The sequence below is a fragment of the Myotis myotis genome, unplaced genomic scaffold (genome assembly GCF_014108235.1).
Source record: "Myotis myotis isolate mMyoMyo1 unplaced genomic scaffold, mMyoMyo1.p scaffold_m19_p_14, whole genome shotgun sequence".
Taxonomy (NCBI): Eukaryota; Metazoa; Chordata; class Mammalia; order Chiroptera; family Vespertilionidae; genus Myotis; species Myotis myotis.
In genome coordinates, this window is record NW_023416318.1 from 20,538,877 (window position 1) to 20,553,780 (window position 14,904).

The following is a 14,904-nucleotide window of genomic DNA, read 5'->3' on the forward strand; positions in this document are numbered from 1 at the left end:
AGAGAGAAAGAAATATCGATGTGAGACAGACACATCGATTGGTTGCCTCCTGCACACTCCCTGGCCAGGGCCAGGGAACCTGCAACCAAGGTACATGCCCTTGACCAGAATCGAACCCAGGACCCTTCTGTATGGGGGCCGATGCTCTTTCCACTGAGCCAAACTGCCTAGGGTCATTTCTTTTCCATCTTGCCACTGTCCTTGTTCAAATTATCATCATATTTCACCTTAACTTCTGTAATCATCTCCAATTAGGCCTGTCTACACTTTTGCATTCAAACCTATTCAGACCCTTTGCTGATTGAATCCTCTGTATGGATGCACATCAGACCATACTCTTGTGCTTTAAAACCATCCATCAGCCTTAGATCCAAACTCTTAGAGGTGACTGATAAGTTCCTCTATAACAGCGGTTCTCAACCTGTGGGTCGCGACCCCGTTTGGGGTCGAACGACCCTTTCACAGGGGTCGCCTAAGACCATCGGAAATCACATATAATTACATATTGTTTTTGTGATTAATCACTATGCTTTAATTATGTTCAATTTGTAACAATGAAATTGGGGGTCACCACAACATGAGGAATTGTATTAAAGGGTCACGGCATTAGGAAGGTTGAGAACCACTGCTCTATAATCTGGCCTCTGCCTCTTCAGCCTCATCTTCTGCACTCCATGCCTCCTTTACACCTCCTTGAACTGCTTTGTAGCTTCTCATATTCCAGGATCCAGGCTGTTTCTTGTCTCTCTGCCCTTGTTCATGCTTTCCCATCTGCCTATAATGCTTCTCCCCAGAGACATGCTGTGTTCATGGATTGCAAGATTCAGTATTGTCAAAATATCAGTTCTCCCCAAATTAATGTATATTAATGACTCCCAGCTGAAACTCCCACGTATTTTTTGTTGATGGAATTGATAAGGTGATTCTTAAATGTATATCGAAATGCCAAGGTCCTAGAATAGCCAAGCCAATAGCGGAAAATAAAGCTGAAGAATGTACCTTACCAGATATCCAAATTTATTATAAAAGTACAGAAATTAATATAGTGTGATATTGGCACAAATTTAGACAAATAGAACAATGGGGTGGGTGAGAAACTTGTTTGTAACAGTCTCTACTATAATACTCTGGGTGGAAAGGTCTTTTCATTAACTGGTGCTGGGACAAATCTGTCACCTATATGGACAATAATGAAACCTGACCTTAACATTACACCATACCGAAAATATTTTTTAAGCCCGGCCGGCATGGCTCAGTGGTTGAGCGTCGGCCTAGGAACCAGGAGGTCATGGTTTGATTCCCGGTCATGGGACATGCCCAGGTTGTGGGCTCGATCCCTAGTGTGGGGCGTGCCGGAGGCAACCGTTCAATGATTCTCTGTCATCATTGATGTTTCTATCTCTCTCTTCCCCTCTCCCTTCCTCTCTGAAATCAATAAAATAATATATATTTTTAAAAATTCCATTAGTAGTTGAAAATTGTAATAATACTGTTGAGTCTAATCTTACTACCCTAATAATTATTTAACACAGAATAGATTTTAAAACTCAAGTGGTAATAGGGGAGGGCCAGAAAAACAATGACTAGTGTTTGGAGAGGTTAGGGAAGGTACTTGGATGGGACAGGGGGAGCTGTAACCTACGAAGTTAGTGGTAACCTACGAAGGAGTCCAAATGGACCGCAGGGAATGGTGTCCTAGCCTTCCAGCTGAACGTCGGAAGAGAGTGGAGCTCAGCTTGGTGATTAACATGAAAACCTAACACTGCCTAGAGGGCATCTGTTTTTCACCACCAACTGAGAAGCAAGCACAGGACTGGAGTTTGATCAGAAGCTGTTCTTGTGAGAAAAGTATGTATTTCATCCACTGGGTCCCGGGCATTCCTTTCTCAGGTGCAGTTGTTTGGGAAGAACGTGAATGACTGCTTCGTGGATTAGGGGGTCAGGCAAAGTCAGTGAGGGAATCTTGAATGACACTCAGTGGAGGCTGGGAAAGTCTGTGGGCTTATCCCTGGGCCATACTAAGGGCTCTGGCTTTGCAAATAGCACAAACCTGGGTTTGAATCTTAGGTCAGCCGCTTGTAAAATGTGGGGTATTGGGCAAGTCACTTAACTTCTCTGTGTTGGTTTGCTCATCTGTAAAATGGGGATAATAATATAGTAACGATCTCACAGGCTTGATGTGAGGACAAAATGAGATCATTAAAGTGTCTGACACATGGAAAGCGTTGAAAATGTTAGCAAGTCCCCCTCTCCCCCATCTTTTATCATAAAAATTTTCAAACGCGCAGCAGCGTTGAAAGAACTTTGCAGGGAACATGTATGTATCCACCAACTAGCTTCGCAAATTAATATTTTACTAATTTGCCTTATCACCTGTCTAGCCACTTTTTATCCCTCTGTCCATCCATCCGTTCATTCCTTACTTTAAATGTATTTCAAAATAAATTGCAGACACTGGCACACTTCAACATGCATAAGCCGTTATTTTTATGCTTCGCTAGTAACCAGAACAATCCCGTTCATCAGATTCACTGTGTCTCTCTCTCAGAGAATTCTAGACGAACGTTACCAAATTGCTTCTTTTTGATACACCTTTTACCCATGTTCCCTTCCCTCTGTTACACAGTTTATGCAGATATTTTACATCAATTTAGGCCACAAGGTCATTTCATAAGAAATTAAGCCTGGTTGAAAATAAAGCCTAGATCCAATAGAGTACTGCAAGTCAGGACACGTAGTTGCAATAGAAGGACTCAACCGTTAGGAGTGGATTTTACCTGCTGCTCACCTGTTTACAGGCACACCTGGGCGATACTATGGATATCTCCTAATAAAGCAAATATTGCAATAAGTGAGACATTTTTTTGTTTCCCATTGCTTATAAAAGTTATGTTTACTGTAGTCTATTATGTGTGCAATAGCATTATGTCTAAAAAAATGTATATACCTTAGTTAAAAAATTATTTTTTGCTAAAAAAATGCTAATCATCTAGGCCTTCAGTGAGTCATAATCTTTTTGCTGGTGGAGAGTCTTGCCTTCAGTTTATATATATATATATATATAAAAAACCTCAGTATCTGTGAAGCACAATAAAACTAGATATGCCTGTACTTACTACATGAGTATTGTTTGAGACCTCTGACATCCACTTCTATGAATTTAAGAGTTGTAAAAGCCAAAAGTTAAGGGGGAAAGACAGCTTATAAAGAACAAGGATTAGGCCCTATAAATCGGTTTTGAAGTGTCCAGGAACTATTTCCACTTTCTTCAGCGTACTGAAGCATTCTTTGAAAATGGCTACAATACTTGCAGAAGGAAGTGATACTTAAGCAGGGTGGGTGTCGTTTAGGTAAGTGGAGAGAAAGAAAGAAAAACGGAGTGTGGGAGAGACCAGGACAATTGAAGCAGAGGATGTGGGGCAGGCAGACAGTGCTGGCTGACTTCTTTGGCTGTATTAATTGTAGCTTGATAAATATTTGCTCAACTGCACTATACCTCCCAGCTTCCTTTGAGTACAATATGAGACTTTCAGATGATGAGCCGCCTTCTTCCCTCCTCCTCCTCCCCTCCTCCTCCTCCTCCTCCTCCTCCTCCTCCTCCTCCTCCTCCTCCTCCTCCTCCTCCTCCTCCTCTTCCTCCTCCTCCTTCTCCTCCTCCTCCTTCTCCCCCTCCTCTTCTCCTTTTCCTTCTTCTCCTTCTCCTCGCCTTCCCTGGGGCTAAAAAGATGTCCTGTGATGCATATCCCACTCAATTTTTGAGGACACTGTTACGATTGAGAAACAAGATGGAAGGAACCTGCATGAGTGCATGGAGCAGCCTGGAACTCAGATACTGAATTCAATTGCATTTACGTCTCTTTGTTATATCATTGTAGGAACTGATATGAGTATATACTAGGAAACAGATAAATAAAGTTAAAATCTGGTAATGGGTGGGTTAGAATGCTGGGAGGAGTCGTTTAGTTTTATCTCAGAGGCAATGGAGAAATACTGCAGGCTCTTAGAGAGTGCCAGGATGGAGGTAAGTGTTTCAGGAAAATCAGCGGGAAAAGCCTTCATTAGAGAGTATTGCAGTGAAACAGACCAGGATCTTGAACATGGAAATGAAGAGGAAGGGAAACAATCATAAGATATTATAAAGAGAAGGTGACGGTCTTGGTGACCAACTGGATACAGAGAGTGAAAGAGAACCAAGAGTCAAAGAAAGTCCCAGATTCTTAATTTGGGAAACTGCCGATACAGCAGGGATTTCTGTCAGGGAAATGGAAATTTATAGATTAACTTTAAAAATTCATAAGTAGTTTGGAGTGTGGCAGCAGACCCAGATCCTGCCATCATCGATTTTGCCTGTTCTCCTTCCAATCCAACACCAGTCCATACACCACCATCCTTAAAGCAAACTCAAGGGGAAAGGGACAGTCCCTAATGTAAGAACGGTAGCTATGAGCAAACCTGCCCTGCTCACCTATTTTCATTTACGGAACTGAAACATTACATTTGTGAACACCCAGAGAAATGAAATCTTAGTACATGAAAACTCTAAAAAGCAGTCATCAAACCTTTCTTTTAAAAATGCCTCTGTCATCTTTATGTTTGTTTATATTGTGTGAGTCCGGTAGTGCTATCTATGCTAGTTTTGCATGGGTAGCACTGCTGGGAAGTATAGCACAGTGCACTAACTTGGTTTCTGTAACAGTAATAGCGGATGTTTCACAAGCATGAGATCCAATAATTACTAGTACCGATTTAGAATCACCATTTTTTCAGAACTGGTAACAACATCATCACCGTAAGGTCATGTGATGTTTCTGAGATGCCTCAACAGAGGGTAGTCAGTTTTAAGGTCGAAAGGAACCCTACAGATCATTTTACACATGAAGAAATGGAGGCCCAACCCTAACCGGTTTGGCTCAGTGGATGGAGCCTCGGCCTGCGGACTGAAGGGTCCTAGGTTCAGTTCTGGTCAAGGGCATGTACCTTGGTTGCGGGCACATCCCCGGTGTGGGGTGTGCAGGAGGCAGCTGATGGATGTTTCTTTCTCATCGATGTTTCTAGCTCTCTATTCCTCTCCCTTCCTCTCTGTAAAAAAAATCAATAAAACATATTTTAAATAAAAAGAAAAAAGAAATGGAGGCCCAGGAAAGTTAAGTACTTTGTCCACCTTCATGCAGCTAGTTAGTTGCTCAGCTGGGACTTGAAACTAGATCTCCGAACTCTTAGTTCTCTTTTCCCCTATACCACATTGCATTTCCAAATATGACCTAAGACACAAAGCAATTTAAACATATTTGTTAGCTAACTAACTGCCTTAATCTTACTAATGAAAATGCTAACATCTGGAATGTGTAGTATTCAAAGGCTCTGTATGTCTCAAGCTCTTTTCTCCAAAATCCTCAATTCAATATCTCTGTGGAAAAAGTAAAGATCAGTTCTTCAAATTTTTTAAAAATGTAAGGCGTGGACTGTGTTTTATTCATCGTTTATTCCCTCTAGTGCAGCGGTTCTCAATCTGTGAGTCGCGAACAATGAAAATACATCCTGCATATCAGATATTTACATTACGATTCATAACAGTAGCAACATTACAGTTATGAAGTAGCAATGAAAATAATTTTATGGTTGGGGGTCACCACAACATGAGGAACTGTATCAAAGGGTCGCGGCATTAGGAAGGTTGAGAACCACTGTAGGGGTTAGTATACTGCCCAGAGTATTGTAGATTCTTACTTAGTAAGTATCTAATGAAATATAAGTTGTTACACATTGAATCACTCTAGTATTAATATGAGTGACAATATATTACCATTGGGCATTAGATGCTATTACTACTAAAAAGAGAAGAGAGAGAGTGGCAAGTTTTAACACCCGCCTCCCTGTCCAAAGAGAGAAGTAACTCTGTCTGTACAGAGACATACTAGTAATACGATTATGTTAAGATGAATACCAAAATCATGAATTTGATAGCATAAAAGCAAGCTGAGCCAACCAGTTAATAAAGTTCTTTAATAATATTCAAAATCCTTGATTTTTTGCTAAAGTTTTTATCTTAAAATCACAACATCAAAAATATACATATAAAGGAAGATTGGAGAAAAGAAGAAAAATGACCTATAATTCTGCCTCACTAATCTGAATATCACCAATGTGCAGGTGTGAGTGTGTTCCCTTCCAGAGCTTTTTCATATGCAGGCTTTGATTTATTTCTTCTGCTATTATTTGATCATGGTAAAAAATTATAGCAGAGAAAAAAAGAGTCTATTAAAATGAGATCATCCCCAACCCTGTGTAAAAAATATTCAAGAGTATTGGTTTAGAATCTATCCTCTCATCACCTTAATTGAATACTTTATATAACTACAAGTATGACGACTGTACATACATAAAATTTGGTAGCCCTTTTTCCCCCTCACTTCATCTTTATACTATTCACATTTTCCATTGTTGCTACCTATTTTAACATATCTTATAATCCAATCTAAATATTTCATCCAATAGCTACAGCAAAGGATCAAAAACCCTAGTGAAGTTCAAAATATATTAAACCTAATTTTGGATAGTCCAGATGGGACTTTTTTTATTTTCATATCAAAATTTTCATTTTCATGCACATTCATTTTTATTTATAAAAGTGATAGATCAACATTATAAATAATAAAATTATACTTTCATATTACTTGGTTATATTTTTTTTTAAATACTTGGGCATTAGATGCTACTAGTACTACTTAAAAAAGGAGAGTGAGTCACAAGGTTTAACGCCCGCTTCCCTGTCCAAAGAGAGAAGTAACTCTGCCTATAGAGAGACATTTTGCCTTAGACTTGTGATATGTTCTATCAATGGTTATAAATACAAATTAAACTTAAGAAGTGTTGAATTAGTCAGTGATTAAGTACTTGCCACATGCCAAGCGCCGTGTTAGGCACTAGTAATACAAAGGAGAATTTATGTCCCAGCATCAAGCACCCCACAGGCTAGTGGAGACACAGACCTGCCCTTCTAATATAAGGTGGATACAAGGGATCAGGGGGTCTTCTCTCCTGCCTGGCTGAGCCCCGGAGACGGCCCCTCTGTCCCACTCTATCACACTTTGTCACCGAGGCTTCAGAAAGGACTGCTTGTGCCCCAAGTCTCACAGAACCTGTCATGCATACAGTTCCTTTATCGTTTGGCTTTAACCCATTTTCCTGCCGTCATCAGGCTCATGACAGGAGTGGATGGCCTTCCCACCTCGCTACCATCCTTGCTTTCACACCTGTCTCTTGAACCCCCTTGCACCTGAACTCTTTCATACTGCTGCAGTCACAAAACACATTTCACATGCTGGAGGAAGTGGATAGTGAAAGAGGCATCTGACTCCGTTTTTAGCATTTGAGCTCCAGTGAGAACACTGATAATGCATGAGAGAAAGCTTACCCTCTCAACAGGGTGGCCGCTGGACGGGGGAAAGTACAAGACTAGAGGTAGTGACTAGTAGGGAAAACAGTTGCAATAATGGAGAGGAGAGAAGGTAAGTGCTTGAATGAAGGCAGCGGCTTTGGGGAACTGATATTTGGGAGACACGGGTAAAGAGAACGGCCAGGTTTCCGCTTTGAGCAACTATATTAATTAGGGGGCCATTCAATGATAGAGAAATTCTAGGGGAGGGAAATGTACCCCTTTGTAGTACAGTAAGTCCAAAACTTAAAAGGCCCCTGCCTGCCATTCTTCCCCCATGTCCCCTTTTATTTTTTTTTCATTTTTTTATTGATTAAGTTATTACATATGTGTCCTTATCCCCACATTACCCCCAGCCCCCCAACTCATGGCCTCACCCTCTCCCCCTGTTGTCTGTGTCCATTGGTTAGGCTTATATGCTAGCATACAAGTCCTTTGGTTGATCTCTCCCCCTTACCCCCACTCTCCCCTACCTTCCCTCTGAGGTTTGACAGTCTGTCTGATTGATGCTTCTCTGTCTCTGGATCTGTTTTTGTTCATCAGTTTATGTTGTTCATTATATTCCACAAATGAGTGAGATCATGTGATATTTATCTTTCTCTTGACTGGCTTATTTCACTTAGCATAATGCTCTCCAGTTCCATCCATGCTGTTGCAAATGGTAAGAACTCCTTCTTTTTTACCGCAGTGTAGTATTCCATTGTATAGATGTACCACAGTTTTTTAATCCACTCATCTGCTGATGGGCCCTTAGGCTGTTTCCAAATCTTAGCTATTGTGAATTGTGCTGCTATGAACATAGGGGTGCCTATATCCTTTCTAACTGGTGTTTCTAGTTTCTTGGGATATATTCCTAGAAGTGGGATCACTGGGTCAAATGGGAGTTCCATTTTTAGTGTTTTTGAGGAAACTCCATACTGTTCTCCACAGTGGCTGCACCAGTCTGCATTCCCACCACCACTTCCCCTTTTAAATAGAATATTGATTTTGACTAGTCTACCCTGATACAAATGCCAAGTTTTTAAAAAAATTGATTTTAGAGAGAGAGGAAGGGAGAGGGACAGAGAGATAGAAACATTGATTAGAGAGAAACATTGTTTGGCTGCCTCCTGCATGCCCCCTACTGGGGATTGAGCCCGAAACCCAGGCATGTGCCCTGACTGGGAATTGAACCAATGACCTCTTGATTCATGGATCAACACTCAAATGCTGAGCCACACCAGATGGACCCAAGTGTGCCTTTAAGTCAATCATGGTTATCCCATTCTTGCGACAGAGAGTGGCTTAGGAATGGGCAAATGATGTACTTCTGATCAATGTAACAGGGGGGAAATTTGCAGGGGAAATTCTGGAATAATTTTTTTTTTCCATTCGTAAAAAGAGATACCACGGAATTCACTGGACTTTGCTGCATCTGCAGTGACAAGAGAACTATAGAAGCCATTCTAAGACCATGTGTTAAACATAAAGGCAACATGATGAAGATATTATTGCAAAAGGATTTAGAAGGAATCTGAGTTTTTGATGACATGGTTAGCTATTGAGTTGGAACAATCCCACCGCAGACTCCTTGTTATATGAGATAATAAACATTCCCTTATAGTTTACACCCGTTGAGCTGAGGTTCCTGTTGTTTGCAGCCCCATGCAATTTAAGAGATATAGAGCTGTCCCTAAAAGAAGTCTAACTAGGTTTGTAATCACTCGGGAATAAGATCTTCGGGGCTGTACCCTCAATGGTCCAAAGAAGTTCACCACTGAGAGGTGAACTGACTTTTTGAGATCTGAGCTCCTGGATAATGTTCTCTAATAAAATATGTATTTCCTTAAAGTAGGCATTTAATTCTATTAATATTAAGACATAGTACTTTTTAAAATATATTTTATTGATTTTTTACAGAGAGGAAGGGAGAGGGATAAAGAGTTAGAAACATTGATGAGAGAGACATCGATCAGCTGCCTTCTGCACACCCCCTACTGGGGATGTACCCGCAACCAAGGTACATGCCCTTGGCCAGAATCGAACCTGGGACCCTCAGTCCGCAGGCCAACGCTCTATCCATTGAGCCAAACTGGTTAGGGCAAGACATAGAATTTTAATTTTCATTTCTTATATTATACTTACAGTTACTCTACTCATACTGTTGCTCAAGACCACTGGTAGATTCAGAGGTAGGGCGTAGTGCTTAGGCCAAAATGCAAGTTTACAACTTTGACAAACCCTTGACAAGAGTGCAGGAAATAAAATTCAACCAAACAGGAAGTAGGTAGAATAGAACAGCACAGCCGGAAATATTTGGGCCTGGCACAAGATTAATCTATTTATACAACACAAAGTGCCAAGCAAAATATTTAGAGCTAAAATCTTTAATTTGTAAACATTTTAAGGGGATCAGGAAAAAGGAGACAAAACACAAGGAAGGAGAAGGAAGAGAAAAATAATGTCTCTCAAGGAAGCAATTATTGCGTAAACCAAAGAATGTTTCTGCATAGACAACAGCAATTTTCAAACCTTTCTGCAAATTCCTTGACCCTCTCTTCCCATGAAGAGGTGAATTCTGTGGCCCCTCTCTTTGAATCTGGGCCAAACCTTAGGGACTAGTTGACCAGTAAAGTATGGCAGAAGTAACATTATGGAACTTAACAGGCTAGGTCATAAAACCTGGAGCAGATTCTGCCTGGTTTGCTAGATCCTGCATTAGAGCCATGGGCCACTATGCAAGAAGCATTACCACCCTCAGACCACCATGCTGTGAGGAAGCACAGGCTAACCCATGTAGACACCCCGCATGGAGAGGCCCCTGACATGGAGAGAGATTGATGCCCAGCTACCCCAAGCTCTCCTAATGTCCACTGTCCCAGCTCCTGCCACTGACTGCAACTGCATGAGGAATTCTATGGGTGGAGCTTTGCATGAATTCCTGACCCATGGAAATCATGAGATAATAAATTGATTGTTGTAGTTTTAAGCCAGTGAGCTTGGGGGTGGTTTGTTTATGCAGCAATGGATAGCCAGAACAATAGATGACGTGATTTAAATACAATGGTTCTTTAATGAGTAAGGAAAGAGTCTACAGGCCCATTAGAAGCCATTATAGCTAATTACTATGGCAAGTGTAATTACTATGACAAGGTGAAGTGGTGGTTTCCAGTCAGAGGACCTATTACCAATAATAACAGTGAATAATTAGTAAGGCCAAGTAAGATTTTAAAAAATTTTATTAACTTTATTGGGGTGACATTGGTTAATAGGATCACATAAATTTCAGGTGTAGATTTCTGTTACAAGATCTGTATATTGCACTGTGTGCTCACCACCCAGAGTTAGATCACCCTCCCTCACCTTATATTAGGCCTCCTTCACGCCCAAGATTTTTAAAAAGTCTTGATTCTGAAAGAACTGCACTTTAGTTAATACGAAATATTTAACGCTTATGCCATATTTCTCAAGGGTAACTTGCATAAGTAATTTTCATTTTACCACTTTTTCTTCCTGTTTCAGAGATTCATATTACCAATAAACTATGACACATATTTGAGTTTGTCACAATTCAAGAAGCTACAAATTGGGAGGTTTAGGATCACAATGCAGTGGGAGACTTTTCCTGACCTCAGAACATTCAGTGATGTGGCATTTCTATAAGGGAAAGTGCAGGACACTTTTAGTTGATATAGGACGTGTAGCCAGGGGGGCCCTATCTGCGGGCTAAATTTCATGGTGGGAAAGGGATGTCAGAGAAGTCTAAGCCTTCTATGGCTCACACTTCTGGTATTCTTTTTGTTCTTGTTGTAAAATATTGAGAGAAAATGAATAAAAATTAAGATCAATGAAACCAAATGTAAGAAAAGTAACTTAGAAAATGTACATTTGACCCTTGAATAACATGGGTTTGAACTGCACAGGTTCACTTATATGTGGATTTTTAAAAATAAAAGCAGTACAGTACATGTATTTTCTCTTCTTTATGGTTTTCTTAACATTTTCTCTAGCTTACTTTACTGTAAGGATACAGTATATAACACATACAAAATATGTGTCCATCGACTGTCTATGTTATCAGTAAGGCTTCTAGTCAACAGTAAGCTATTAGTTGTTACTAGTAAGTTTTGGAGGAGTCAAAAGTTATTTGCAGATTTTCGACTGCATCTCTAAGACCCATGTTGTTCAAGGTCAACTTGTATGTGAAAATGTCCAGAGTAAACAATTTCATAGAGAGAAAGTAGACTAATGGTTGCCTAGAGCTGGAGGGACTGGGCCTGGAGGAACATGGGCACTGATTGCTAATAAATAAAATCAATATGAAATTTCTTTATGGGAAGCTGAAAATGTTCTAAAATTGATCATGGTGATAATTGCAAAATTCTTAATATACTAAAAATATATTGAATTATACATTTTATTGTTATTTTTCTGTTAATCCTCACTCAAGGACATTTTTTCATTGATTTTTAGAGAGAGTGGAAGGGAAGGGGAGAGACAGAGAGAGAACATCTATGTGAGAGAGACACATCGATTGGTTGCCTTCCACAAGCCTTCACCCAGATATGTGCCCTTGACCAGAACTGAACCTGGGACCCTTCAGTCCACAGGATAACACTCTATCCACTAAAACAAACTGGCTAGGGCTAAATTATACATTTTAAATGGGAAAACTGTATGGTGTGTTAATTATATCTCAATAAAGCTATGATTTAAAAAAGTAACATGGGGAAAAAAGTTTATATAACATGAAGACAGATAAAAATCATAATTTAAATGTTTTCACTGATGCTTAGAAATTCCCAAGGCTAACTGAGAAGATGATGCTGAGATTCCTCTAGGGTAGAGTTTAACAAACTTTTTCTTTTTTTAAAAAAATATATTTTATTGATTTTTAAAAAAATATATATTTTATTGATTTTTTACAGAGAGGAAGGGAGAGAGATAGAGAGTTAGAAACATCGATGAGAGAGAAACATCGATCAGCTGCCTCCTGCACATCCCCCACTGGGGAAGTGCCCACAACCCAGGTACATGCCCTTGACCAGAATCGAACCCGGGACCTTTCAGTCCGCAGGCCGACGCTCTATCTACTGAGCCAAACCGGTTTCGGCAAGCAAACTTTTTCTGTAAAAGGCCAGATAGAACATATTTTAGGCTGTTCGGGCCAAGTGGCAATATTGTAGCTATTACAAAGGTACTCATATAACAACCAAGGACAAATTTCTGCACATTTTGAAGTGATGAAATTTAAAATATAATAATAATGGAATATAATTTCTTTGTAATACAGATCTACTAATGAGAAGAATGCAATTCTTTTTTGGGAGATAACATTTTATTTATTTGTTTCAAAGTTAATGTTCTGTATCCTTAAATTGATTTCAAATGTTCTTCTGAAAAAAAAAAGTTCTCATTTCGTGGCCCATATAAAAATAGGTAGTGGCATATAAGCATAACCAATGGATACAGACAAGTAGGGGGATGAGGGCATGTGCTGGGGGGGAGGGGAGTGCTGGGGGAGAGGTCAGTGGAGGGGGGGTGGCGGGGGGGGGGGAGGAGACTCACGTAATACTTTAAACAAAAATTTAAATTAAAAAATAATAGGTAGTGGGATGGATATGGTCTATGGACCATAGTTTGCCAACCCATATAAAAATAGGGTAGAGGACTAAATTCCTAAATGCTGGTTTATTAGCACTCTAAGGTTTCCAGGACAAAGTACTACAAACTGCATGGGTTAAAATCACAGAAATTTATTATCTCACAGTTCTAGAGGCCAGAAGTCTGCAGTCTGCAGGGCCATGCTCCTTCCAAGGCTCTGGGAGAAGACCCCTTTCGCCTCTTCTAGCTTTTGGTAGCCCTAGGTGTTGTTGGTTTGTGGCAGCATAACTCTAATCTCTGCCTCTGTCTCCATATGGCTGTCTTCTCTCAGTATGTGCCTGTGTTTCTTCTTCTCTTCTTATAAGGACACCAGTCATACCCTTATTCATTATGACCCCATCTTAACTACTAGTAAATACATTTGTAATGAGCCTATTTCCAAATACGATCACATTCATTGGTACCTGGCGGGGGGCGGGGGGGGGGGGCTTAGGACGTGAACATATCTTTTTGGGATACACAATTTAAACCATAGCAGCAATGGACTTAGGCAGAGAGCCCTGGAGGCTCCTTGGACCAAAGATATCCTCCTTATTATGTAATTGGGACAGCGATGCTAGCGATGGCCACCAGATTTAGCTCAGTCTTCATCCTAGGGAGCACTTGCAAACCTGGAGTAAATAGAGAACACCACCCACCCTTCATGGTCCCCACGGCTTCAAACACTCGGACACTTCTTTCTTGTTGCTTTCAGGCCCATAGATATGAGAGGTGCTTTCATTTGAAAATGTCACTTACTCTTAAAAAAAGGGCTAGATTCTAGCCCTTCTAAACTAGAACAAATGTTTCTTGGCTATTTGGGACTTACTGGAAGCTTCATGATACATCTGAGACTGTAGAATATGGTCTGATTTTTGACTCTTTAGTTTGTTTCCAACTTTCAGCTTTTTAGAAAGCTGATACCGTGGTCCAGGCAAGAGTTAAAGGTTGTAGCAGTGATGATGGAGATTGGTGAATGGATTGATGACTTATTCATAGACAGGCTCTACAATATTTGAAAATTATATATATATATATATATATATATATATATATATATATATATATATATTATATATATATGTATAATGAAGGAGGTGTCAAGAAAAATATTTATATATTTTAAAAGATGCCCAGTTGGGTTTAGCTCAGCAATTGAGCACTGACCCAGAAATCAAGAGGTCACTGGTTTGATTCCAGGTCAGGGCACATGCCTGGGTTGCTGGCTCAATCCCCAGTAGGGGGCATGCAGGAGGCAGCCAATTGATGATTCTCTCTCATCATTGATGTTTCTATCGTTCTCTCCCTCTCCTTTCCTCCCTGAAATCAATAAAAATATGTATTTTAAAAATAAATAAATAAAAAGAATAACTTTCAGGTTTCTGGCATGAGCAACTGGGTAGAGTGTGGTATGGTAGAATGAAATAGGGCACATTGGAAGAGGTTGAGGGTGGATAATGTTCTATCTGAGCAGCTTGAGAAACAATAAGGCAGCCTTCTATGTGGGTCTGAAACTGAAGATATAAATTTGAGAGTTGTTGTTGGGATTTAAGAGGACCAATGAATAATGCCCCCTACCTTCTGGGTTCAGAAACAACTGAGAAATAGATCTCAGGGCTCAAACTCTCAACATTTTTATTGGTTAAACTGGATTAAAGAATACAGCTTTGATGTGTAGACAAAACTTGGCTTTTTGATATCTTCCCCCCGAATTTAATCTTTTTGGCCCCCAACTGTAAACCCCCCTATTGCAGAAACTGAACCTGGCCCAGTAGGATTGTGTCATGTAAGAGAGAAAACTGGGAGCCTGATACCGGGGACATGGACCCAGAAAAAAAAAAAGAGAG